This window comes from Phascolarctos cinereus, unplaced genomic scaffold (assembly GCF_003287225.1).
Source record: "Phascolarctos cinereus isolate Bilbo 61053 unplaced genomic scaffold, phaCin_HiC Scaffold_8;HRSCAF=390, whole genome shotgun sequence".
Lineage (NCBI taxonomy): Eukaryota > Metazoa > Chordata > Mammalia > Diprotodontia > Phascolarctidae > Phascolarctos > Phascolarctos cinereus.
In genome coordinates, this window is record NW_027556291.1 from 12357409 (window position 1) to 12370216 (window position 12808).

Consider the following 12808-nt stretch of genomic DNA (forward strand, 5'->3'; position numbering starts at 1 on the left):
AGAATATCCACAACAGGGCAACCAGGATGGAGAAGGAGTTTGGGATCCTTGTAAAATGAGGATCATTTGAAAGAACTGGGTCTGTTATGTAAAGGAGGTATTCAAAGTCTTCCCTTTGGCCTTAGAGGGAAGGTCCAGGATGTGTGACAGGAACTCGCAAAGATGCCAATTTCAGCTTGGTGTCAGAACCAACATAAGAGTGATCAGAGCCATCCCCAAAAGAGACTGAGCTACCCAGGGAGGTCAGCAAATGGAGGCCAGATGGCCACTTGTCAAGGATGGCATAGTAGGGGCTCTTTTTCTGTATGGGTTAGATTAGCTAGCTGTGAAGATCTCTCCCAAAGCTCACCATCTGACCATTTGTAAAGCCAATGTGTACTAATAAACACATGTGTTGTACAGTTAGACATGAAAGACAGATAGGAAGTATCTGATTGAAAATTTCTATTAAAAACACCAAATATATTTTCACATGATTTCAAGTTCTATGTATATACTTCAGTAAACATTACAGCACGCTGTTTAAAAATTATCTGCTGTGGAAGTGTACAGAATGAAAACTACATCAAACTAAATCCATGAGATATTCTGACCCCCCCCCCCCAAACTAAATTGAAAATTTCCCTACTGGCTCAGCACCACAAAGGTGACACGTTCTTGCTACAGTTCAGAAAATTATGCAGTGGTTCCCAATGATAATGAGAACCCATTAAGTGCAATACAATAAAATACAATGGACTTAAATAAAGGTCAAGAATCAAATAATGTGAAGAAAGCCAACTCTTTCAACCTGAAGATGGATATTTTATCCTTAAGTCACACTGTGCTGCTTAGTTATTTCAAAGGTGCAGAATAGTGAAGCCCAGGCTGATCCTTAAATTACTGGGTGGTTTGAGTCTGGTGGTCGTGAATTATGAAGAGAAAGAATCATGTGTCATTGTAGTATACAATATACATTTATTTTTTAAACACCATGTGACTTAAATGAGTTCCTATCCATCTTTTTTTCTGGCACTGGTACTGCCCTTAAGAGAGTGAAATGGATGGCGGGGCACAAAACTAGGTATGTGACTAGTGACAGCTGAGAACTTCCCAGGCTTGTGACAATGGGACAGGACTTTACTCTGAGCCTTCATTTTCCTCATCTGTAAATTGGTAATAATACTTCCAGCCCTGTGTCTGTCACCGAGATGTGGAAGCATTAAATAACAACATGAAAGAGATTTTAAAACAGGAGACTATAAAATTCAAGGGGGGGGATGAAGAGAATGGAGACAATGATGGGGATGACATGAGTGACCTTCTAGGTTTACCAACCTGAGGATTGGTTGAAGGATTGGGGGTGTTTAGCTTGGAAAGAAAAGACACCAAAACATGATCACTGTCTTAAGTATTTGAAGGGTATTCACCTGAATTAACTGCTTCCACGTGGCTACAGGAGGCAGAACGAGGAGCAATGTTGGAAGGGGCAAACAGGCAGATTGGGCTTGATGTAAGGAAGAACTGGCTAAAAAGCAAAGCTAGCCAAAAGCAGAAGGAGCAGCATGATGGCGAGTTCTCTTCTTTCAGAGGTGCTTCGCGGCAGCACTAGATGCCACTCATCCACTATATTTTAGAGGATTCTTGTTCAGGTCAAGATGGGATGGGATAGACTCAGAGCTCCCTTCTATCTCTAAGATTTTAAGATTCTGTGAACCTCTGCTTGATAAAATTTACATATTTAATATCATCTTCTCTCTGTCTTCATAAGTAAAAATTACACATATTTTTTTCTAATATAGCCAAGGCAGAGAGGAACTTTCCTCAAACCCAACTATGCTCAAGGCATGTGGAGGGGGAGTTGGAAAGAGGGAGGCAAAACCATGGGAAAAAGAAGCTTGCTGAGGGGGAACCAAGATGGAGGAGTGAAAGTAGTGACTTGCTTGAGCTCTCGTCCAAACCCCTCCAAATACTCATAAAAAATGGCTCTAAACAAATTCTGAAGCAGCAGAACCCACAAAAAGACAGAGTGAAGCAAATTTCCAGCCCAAGACAACCTGGTTGATTGATCAGAAAGGTGTATCACACCGGGCTGGGAGCGCAGTGCGGCATAGGCACCCAGGCCACAGCAAACCTGGAGCAGGCCTCAGAGGACTGAATCTCGGGCAGCTGTGGAGGTTTCCAGACTCCTCAATCCACAAATGCCAAAGACGACTTAGAAGGTCAGTGGGAAAAGTCTGTTTCTATCGGTGCTGAGACAGGAAGGTGGGGTTTCAGCTCCATTCCCCAAGAGCATGGCTGGGGGGAGGGGAGCTGCTTCCTGAGCTTATGGCCCTCAGACTGAGGGGGAATCCAGTGGCTGTTCAGGGAGGGATTGCAGGGATCTCTTTGCCAGTGCTGAGGCAGGAATCTCTTGCTTTGCCCATGTTTGGATCTGGGTCACAGTTCTGGGCGGAGGTGCTGGGGTGAGGAGGAACGCTGGCATGGTGGAGCTTGGAGTGGCTGTGGAGAGGAACCCTCCTCACAGTTACAGGACAGAAAGGAATACTTGTGGTCACAGGCCAGGAAAGGAGTAAACACCTCACCCCTTATCATACCACCTTGGAAGAACTGAAAGTTTACAGGTCCCTACAAGTATCTCTGAAAACAGCTGTACAAACCCCTGATGCTTCGGACAATACATTCTCCACATTGGAAGCAGACTCTTACCTTAACAAAGAGTTTAAAACTCAAGTAATTGGCTGGGATCATGAGCAAGCAGCGCAAAAAGAGTCAGACCATAGAATCTTACTTTGGTGAAAAAGAAGATCAAAATATACAACCAGAAGAAGACAACAAAGTCAAAGCTCCTACATCCAAAGCCTCCAAGAAAAATATGAATCAGTCCCAGGCCTTGGAAGAGCTCAAAAGGGATTTTGAGAAGCAAGTAAGGGAAGTAGAGGAAAAACTGAGAGTGATGCAAGAAAATCATGAAAAACAAGTCAACAGCTTGCTAAAGGAGACCCAAAAAAAATGCTGAAGAAAATAACACCTTAAAAAATAGCCTAACCCAAATGGCAAAAGAGGTCCAAAAAGCCAATGAGGAGAAGAATGCCCTAAAAAGAAAATTGGCCAAATGGAAAAGGAAGTCCAAAAGCTTACTGAAGAAAATACTTCCTTAAAAATTAGAATAGAGCAATTGGAAGACAGTGACTTTATGAGAAATCAAGACACAGTAAAACAAATCCAAAAGAATGAAAAATTAGAAAACAATGTGAAATATCTCATTGGAAAAACAACTGACCTGGAAAATAGATCCAGGAGAGAGAATTTAAAAATTATTGGACTATCTGAAAGCCATGATCAAAAAAAGAGCCTAGACATCATCTTTCAAGAAATTATCAAGGAAAACTGCCCTGATATTTAGAACCAGAGGGCAAAATAGAAATTGAAAGAATCCACAGATCTCCTCCTGAAAGAGATCCCCAAAGGAAAACTCCTAGGAATATTGTAGCCAAATTCCAGAGTTCCCAGGTCAAGGAGAAAATATTACAAGCTGCCAGAAGGAAACAATTCAAGTACTGTGGAAACACAATCAGGATAACACAAGATTTAGCAGCTTCTACATTAAAGGACGCAGGGCATGGAATATAATATTCTGGAGGGCAAAGGAGATAGGATTACAACCAAGAATCACCTACCCAGCAAAACTGAGTATAATCCTTCAGGGGAAAAAATGGTCATTCAGTGAAATAGAGGACTTTCAAGCATTCTTGATGAAAAGACCAGAGCTGAATAGAAAATTTGACTTTCAAATACAGGACTCAAGTGGAACATGAAGAGGTAAACAGGAAAGAGAAATCATAAGAGACTTATTAAGATTGAACTGTTTACATTCCTGCATGGAAAGATGATATTTATAACTCATGAGACCTTTGTCAGTATTAGGGTAGTTGGAGGAAAAAAATTATATGTATGTATATGTAGATAGATAGATAGAGGGCACAGGGTGAGTTGAAGATTAAGGGGTCATATCTGGAGAATAAAATTAAGGGATGAGAGAGGATTATACTCGGAGAAGAAGAAAGGGAGAGGTAGAATGGGGTAAATTATCTCACAAAAAAAACAGAAAAGTCTCTTACAGTGGAGGGGAAACGGGGAAGGTGAGAGGGAATGAGTGAATCTTATTCTCATAGGATTTGGCTTAAGGAGGGAATAACATACACATTCAATTGGGTATGGAAATCTGTCTTACCCTACAGGAAAATAGGGGGAAAGGGGACAAGAGAGCAGGGGGATGATAGAGAGGGCAGATTGGGAAAGGGGTAATCAGAAGTAAATACTTCTGAGGAGGGACAGGGTCAAAAGAAAGAATAGAATAAATGGGAGGGCAGGATAGGATTAAGGGAAATAGAGTTAGTTTTTCACAACATGTCTACTATGGTGTTTTGCATAACTGCACATGTACAACCTATATTGAGTTGCTTGCCTTTTCAATGAGGGTGGGTGGGGAGGGAGGAAGAGAGAAAATTTGAAACCCAAAGTTTTAAAAACATATGTTTAAAAAAATGTTTTCATATGCTACTGGGAAACAAGAAATACCAGGAAATGGGGTACAGAAGTCTATCCTGCCTACAGGAAAATAGAAGGGGAAGGGGATAAGAGAAGGGGAGAGAGATAGAAGAGAGGACAGACTAGGGGAAGGGATATTCAGAATGCATGCCATCTTGGGGTGGGGGGGGGGGAGATGGGGTGAAAATTTGGAATTCAAAAACTTGTGGGAGTGAATGTTGAGAACTAAAAATAAATAAATTTATATCAAAAAAAAACAAAGAAAATGAGCTAATAAAGAAAAAAAAGAAAAAGAAGCTTGCTGCATCAGAGTACCTGGAAATGATGGCAGTTTAAGACAATGGCAATTAGATTACTTTAGCTTCATCAACTGACAAGTCTGAAAATTATTTAAACTCATCAAAAGATCCTTTCAATAATAATTGGGTACCACAAGACTGACCATTAAATATTTTTACGGCTAATATGAAGCCATCAAAAAGGAAAATATCAAAATGATGAAAGATGTTCTGAAAGCAGACATGTTTCCATTTTTATTATATCAGAAGCTTTGAGCAAAATTGACCCTAAAGGTCTAAGGAAAAGTCAAGAATGTTCACATTATTGTTAAAGCATAAAAGGAAATGGCATGTTTTTGAATTGAGGAAGAAAATATTTTTACCCTTCCCTCAACATGGCACAGTGGGCAGAAAGGTGGCCATGGAGCCAGGGAAGACCTGAGGATAAGTCATACCACTGACACATATTGGCTGTGTGATTCTAGGCAAGTAACTTCACCTCTCAGTGACTAAGGCAACTTCATAAGAATACAAACTGCAAATGGATAATTTTGATTACATTAAGTTAAAAAGGTTTTGCACAAACAAAACCAATGCAACTAAGATTAGAAGGAAAGCAAAAAGATGGGAAGCAATTTTTATAGCCAGTGTTTCTGATAAAGGCCTCATTCTAAAATATAGAGAACTGAGTCAAATACAAGTCATTCTCCAATTGATAAATGGTCAAAGGATAGGAACAGGCAATTTTCAGATGAAGAAATTAAAGTTATGTATAGTCATATGAAACATGCTCTAAATCACTATTGTTCAGAGAAATGCAAATTAAAACAACTCTGAGGTACTACCTCATACCTATCAGGTTGGCTAATACAAGAAAGTAATATGACAAATGTTAGAGAAGATGTGGGAAAATTAGAACACTAATGTATTGTTGGTGTAGTTGTGAACTGATCCAACCATTCTGGAGAGTAATTTAGAACTATGCCCAAAGGGCAATCAAACTGTGCTTACCCTTTGATCCAGCAACAGCACCACTAGGGCTGTATCCCAAAGAGATTATGAAAAAAACAGAAAATGACCCACATGCACAAAAATATTCATAGCAGCTCTGTTTGTGGTGGCAAAGAATTAGAAATGGAGAGGATGTCCATCAATTGGGGAATGGCTGAACAAGCTGTGCTATATGAACGTAACAGAATGCTATTGTTCCATAAGAAATGGTGAGCAGGTGAATTTCAGAAAAACCTGGAAAGACATGAACTGATGCCAAGTGAAATGAGCAGAACCAGGAGAACATTGTGCACAGTAACAGCAACATTGTATTTTTTTTTTAATTTTCGGTGAGGCATTTGGTGCTAAGTGACTTGGCCCTGAGTCACACAGCTAGTAAGTGTTATGTATCTGAGGCTGGATTTGAACACAGGTCCTCCTGACTCCAGGGCCAGTGCTCTATCCACTGTGCCACCTAGCTTCCCCCATTGTGTTTTTTCTTTATTGTGGTTTTCCCTTTTGTTCTGGTTCTTTTTTCACAACATGACTAATGTGGAAACATGTTTAACGTGTAAAGCCTATATCAAAGTGCTTGCTGTCTTGAAGAGGGGGGAGGGAAGAGAGAAAGAGAGAAAAGTTTGGAACTCAAAATCTTACAGAAATGAATGTTGAAAATTATTTGCAATTGGAAAAAATACTATTACATAATTTTTTTTAAAAAAGGATTATTATAAGTACCAACTATTTTTATTTTTTAAAAAAATATAAATTGCCGAAAAGCAACGAACTTATATAGGTAAGAGTTCCTTCATTTGGGAGATTCCTGTACCAGTGACACTTCAGCTCCAGTATCTGTCTCTAGACTTATTTTACCAAAACTATGTGCTACCAAAACTGTACACACAAAATGATGCTACTGAGACAGCAAAAGCTGTGGCAAGATTCTCTTTTGATGCTGGGAGGCCAATGTCTGTGCACCATGGGTATTGTCCACAATAACTCCTCCATTCCTGGGACCTATTATCAATGAATCAATAAGGTTGCATTAAGCACCTACTATGTGCCAGGCCCTATGCCAAGTTCTGGGGAAACAAAATGAGAAATGCCCTGGGCTCAAGAACCTTCTATTTTTCCGGGAATGTGCCCGCATATTCAGAGATGAGTAAACAAATGCTAAATATACTCAAAATAAACACCCAAATATTGGGGGGAGGGGAGGAGGCATAGCACTCACAATTGGGAGGAGTCAGGAAAGACCTCCTGAAATAGAGCACTCAAGACAGGCCTTGAAAAGAGGCTAAAATGAGGAGACAGACCCCAGAAAAGGCACAGAAGATGGGGTAAGTGACTTGTCACATATGGAGAACAGCTAGTAATAACAACAGTTAACATTAATACATGCCAGGCACTGTGCTAAATGCTTTACAAATATTATCTTATCTGATTCTCACAACAACTCTGGGAGTTAGGTGCATTTTACAGAGAAGAAAACTAAGGCAAACAGAGGTTAAGTGACTTGCCCAGGGTCATACAGATAAGAAGTGTCTGAGGCCACATTTGAGGTCTTCCTAATTCCGGTCCCAGCACTCTATCCACTGTAGCACCTAACTGCCTCTAATAATAGCTATTATTAATAATATTAGCTAGGATTTATATGGTATGCTAAGATTTCAAAAGTGATTTACACATTATTTCATTTGATTCTCACAACAACCCCATGAAGGGGTGCTATTATTATCCACATTTTACAGATGAGGAAACTGAGGCTGTAAGAGGTCAAGTGGTTTGTCCAGGGGGTAGCTGGGAAATATTTGACAACTGACTCTCCAAAGCAGCACACACTCTTAAGTTGAATGTGCATTCTTAACATTTTCTCCATCACTTTCTTAAGCCTAGCCTTAGACAATCAACAAAACAATAAGTTAAGCCCAAGTTTGTAGCAGGTGTAAATACACTGCAAACTGAACCCTGGCTCTCAGGAGCCAACTGGTACGCTCGCCAGGGGACCACAGATAATAAATTTGTGAGGTAGGATTCAAACTCAAGTCTTCTTAACTCCCAGTCTTGAGCCCTATGCTCTATACCACCCTGCTGGCACAACTGGGAGATTCTGATTCATTCACTTGAATAAGCATTTATTATTACTGCACCAGGCACTGTGGTAGGTAAAAAAAATCAAACTGTTCTTGCCCTCAAGGAGCTTGCAATCTACTGCTAGTAAACTGTCCAACACGATCCATGGCCATTACCAAACTTCACCATTTATTTGGCAGGCTCAACAGTGTACACCTTAGGTCCTTCATAATGAAGTGTACACTCAAACAGTCTATGGCTTCTTGCTGAAAGCAGCAAATTGTGTTCTTCACATCACTGAATGGAAATTAGCATAAGAACAATTTAGGTGGGAAAAATGGTGTCATTTATTTTTAGCATAATCAGTGGGTTAGGAGGGACAGTTGAGAAAGAACAGTAGCCAATTATTCTCTGAAACCACAGCTAATCATGCTTTAGTATCCTGGCTACTTCAGTTCATGGAGTCCAGTTAACATCTCTGCCATTTGACACAGTTACAATTAAACAACTGCCTGAATGTTGTCTTCGCAATCCTCTGTTTGGAAGTAGCAGACATGTAGACAGTATTTCTTTTTCCTAATAACAAGTAGCTCCCTAGAAGGCATTTCCCCCAAAGGATGAAAAATCAATGGATAAGAGTGAGAGTGTGTATATGTGTTTGTGTGTGAGTATAAGTGTATGAGAGCTTGTGAGTGTCTGTGTGTGTGTGTGTGTGTGTGTGTGTATGCACGTGTGCATTTTGAAGTGAGAGTGGGAAAGGATGGAAGAAGAAAGAGGTTTAAAAATCTTTAGGTCTCTCTCTTTTAAAAACAGCTACATGATACTATTTCCCGGTAGGTTATTTTTTATTTTATTTGAAGATGGCAAAAATCTTTGTGCTGAATCCTTTGAGCATACCTCTAGTGATACATGTCAGATCAGTGCTATATGGAAGAACTTTTATTTGACAGGTAGATGACAGGAAGAAGGCAATCTCCCAAACAGAGGCTGGAAGTATAAAATTCTCCTGTAAGATTAATGTTCTCTTTTGTTTCAATATATAAATAACTTACTCATTCTTGTTTCAAAGAAACCCATTTATGTCCATAAATTGCATGAACATAAGCATGTGATAATAAGGATATAAAAAGTCTTGTATAATGGGGTACTCTTTAAAGTATGTTAATTTAATTAAAGGAAAAATGGGCATGGATAATATTTAAGAACATTTCCCCTAAAACGTGGTAAATTAATGAAATGGAACATGACTTGCTCGAATAAATGTTGAACATGAAGAATGGAGAGAAGGGTAAGCTGAAGAGGGTCAGACCTAAGACTATGAACTGAAGCATCATGAAATAAACAGAACCAGAAAGACAGTCTATTCAATAGCTACAACATAGAAAGAACAATGACAAAACCCCCTAATATTTGCTAATGATAGTGACCAAGCTTGGCCCTGAAAATGAGGAAAGAATCCATAGGCCTTTCATTTTCAAAGTGGAAGAGGGCCTCTGAGCACAAAACATGGCCTGTACTGTCAGGCTCAGCTCATGTTTGCAGATGTGATGAACTGCAAGCGCGCGCGCTCTCTCTCTCTCTCTCTCTCTCTCTCCTCTCTCTCTCTCTCTCTCTCTCTCTCTCTCTCCCTAATTCTTTTTTAAAAATTTATTGATATGTTTTGTTTTTATATTATCTATCGGCTGCATCCCTATCCCTTCCTCCTCTGAGAGAGGTATCCCTCAACAAAAGATTTTTTTCCTTCCAAAGAAGAAAAAGAGGAAAAAATTCAACAGAACTGATCAATACATCAAAAAAAATGAAACTGTTCTCTTTCTCTGCCTCTGTCTCTCTGTCTCTCTCTCTCTCTCATTTTCTTTCCTTTTTTTTTTTTAGGCTAGGCAACGGGGTTAAGTGACTTGCCCAGGGTCACACAGCTAGTAAGTGTTATATGTTTGACGCCGTATTTGAACTCAGGTCCTCCTGAATCCAGGGCTGGTGCTCTATCCACATCTCCCCCCTCATTTTCTCTTTCACTCCCCCTCCTCCCTCTTTCTCTCTCAGTTTTTCTTTAGTAGAAGAGATAGTTCAGGGGAAAGAAGGTATTTGGAAACGAAGGTGCTATACTAACAAATCACATTTTTTTAAAAATAAAAATTAGGGATTTAGATAATATTTAGTTTCAATATATTTTTATGTTCTTTAAATTTTTAACTACACACAAGGCCAGGAGGATCCCTAGATGACAGAGTTAGAGCTAGAAGGGTCCTTTGAGGCAATCTCCTAGAAGCCCCTCATTTTACTGATTAAGAAACTTAATCCCAGCCACGTTATGTTCAACAATTTGTCTGAGATCACAAGGGTGGTCATTTTCAGACACCAGTTTTGAAACAGTTCCTTTGCCTAGTGCCATTTCCAGTGCACCACACTGTTCTGATGGAACAAAGGCCTTCCCAGGTTCACTGTCCTCCTCAGACCCACACTGGCAAATCATGTCCCCTTCTCAGAGCCTTGAGCAACTCTCCTAGCCTCAAAACTGCAGAGCAGAATCACAGGATTACAAAACCAAACATTAGAAGGTACCTGAGCAGTCATCCAGTCCAACTCATACACAAACCAAACCCCAACTAAATCATACGCATCAGAAAGTTAACTAGCCTCTGCACCTTTTAAGGCAGCCCATTCCACAGATGGGTAACTCCCCTTGTTAGCAAGTTTTCAACTAAAAGCTGCCCAATAGTTGGAGATTTGCATCTGTAAAATGAGTTTCCTCATCTAACTCACAGGTCTGTACCAAAAAGAAAAAAAAAATCAATTACTGAACCTCTTTCGTGACCAAAAGGTGGGGGTTTCAAAAGGCTCAGGGGAAACATAAGTAGATGATCTCATGGACTACAATGCTTCAAGCGAAGTCAACCAGGAGGGATGGGAAATGCTTAAGAAGGAAATTCTGAAGACAGAAAGAGAAACAATTCCAATGAGGAGGAAAAATGAGATTTGTCTGAAGAGACTGATGTCTAGGCATAAGAAACTCACAAGCCAAATTAGATTTTAAAAAGAAATGTGCAGAAGATGGAAGCAAAGCTAAGTAACAGAAGATGAATATAAGAGCAAGGCAGAGTACTCCGACATAGTGTCAGGAATGCTATAAGGCCCGGAATGAGCTACGGCTGTCGAGAGAAGCTAAGGATAACAAAAAGCAAGATTTGTTTTGGTTTGGGATTCTGTAGTGATATTCCAAGGAAAAGTAACTCCCAAGAAAGGGTAGGGCTTCACCTGGGGTAGATGGTACAAAAGAGAGAAGGCAGAGAAAGCTACTCCACTGGGCCAAGGAGACTCCCTTCTACACTGAAATTGTCAGGAACAAAGCGACAAACAGAAAGATGAGGCCATAGTTAAAAAGGCCCAGGTGCCCCTATGAAATTCACATCACCTGGCCCTGCAAGGCCTGGCAGATGGAACTGCTGAGCCACTGTCAATGATATTGGAAAGATCACTGAAAACAGGAGTGCTAGCACATGGTTGGAGAAGGGCAAATAACGTTCCAACTTCTAAAAAAGGGGGAAGAGCACAGAGTGTAAACTATAAGCCAGTGAGGATGCCTCTGATTGTGGGGGAAATTCCAGAAGGAATTCTTAAAGAGACAGTGGGTGAACATGTAGAATCAGAAGCAGTGATTACAAAGAAGGCAAATGGCTTCATGGAGAGTAGATCAGGGGAGATAAACCACATTTTCTTTTCATGAGAGGAGGAACGGGATGCTGGGGAGGTACTTTATCCAGATTTTCAGGAAGCTTTTTTAAAGTATCTCATACCATCTTATGGAAAAGATGGAGAAAGAGAGAGAAGATCTGTGTTTCTCAAAATCTTCCACAGTGGTTGAACTCTTCCATTAAAAACAAACAAGCAAGACTTTGGCAGAAATCTTACAGTAAAATCTTAAATGAGCTGTTAAACAACATAGGGTTCATTTTTTCTTTTTAAAAAGCACATTTGAGGTATTTCAAGGTTTGCTGCTAATACAATTCCCAATGGATTCAGAACCAGGATGGCCAGGCTCAAAGAAGCCTTGTTACTGTTAAGAAGTCTTGGTAATAAGTCTCTCGATGTCAATGTGGCAAAGGATCTTTAGTGGAGAGTCCCAGGGATCTGGGCTTGGTTCTGTACTGTTTAAAGGTTCCTCAACTTTACAGATAACCCAAAGCTGAGGTAGATGTCTAACACAGTGAATGATGGAGCAAGGATCCCAAATAATCCCAAGGATAGCCAAAGGCATTGGGCTGAATCAAATATGATGAAATTCAACAGAGACAAATGAAAGTCTTGTGCTTTGGTAAAAAAAAAAAAATGAACTTCCTAAGTCCAAGATATGAGAGGCATGGCTAAACAGAAGTTCTGGAAAAGACTGGGAGGCTTTAGTAGACACCAAGGTCAGTATGAGTTAATAAGGCAATGAGGCAGCCAAAAAAAGCACATATGATCCTGTACTGCACTTACGGGGCATAGTTTCCAAGAATAGGGAGAGGCTCATTCTGCTGTACTTTGCCCCAATCAGACCTCATCTGTGTCCACTTTTAAGTACAACAGGTTAAGGACGTTTATAAACTAGAGTGTGTTTAGAATGGTGAAGGGCCTTGGGGTCACTGCCCTCGAGGAGCAGCTGAAGGACTTGGGCATGTTTAAGCCTGAAGACAAGTAGATTCAAGGTAAAAAGATTGGTGTCTTCAAACATTTGAAGGCTTTTATGGGGAAAAGGGATGAGACTTGTTCCATTTTGCAGGAACCAGAAGCAAGGGATGGAAGGTGCAGAGAGGCCAGTTTAGATTTGATACTCTAATAACTTGAGCTGCCCCAAAAGAGATGTGGGAGGGTTCCCCTCCTTGGAGATCTTCAGGAAGAGGAGATTCCCTTTATGTAGAGGTTGGATTAGATGGCCACTGGGATCAGGACATTAACCT

The 12808-nt window shown here is 40.3% G+C and overlaps 1 protein-coding gene across 3 annotated transcripts in view; it reads right to left on the reverse strand.

Moving 5' to 3' along the window:
* DIAPH2 (diaphanous related formin 2) overlaps positions 1 to 12808 on the reverse strand; it is an 817355-nt gene that overhangs the window by 431272 nt on the left and 373275 nt on the right. The window lies entirely within an intron of this gene.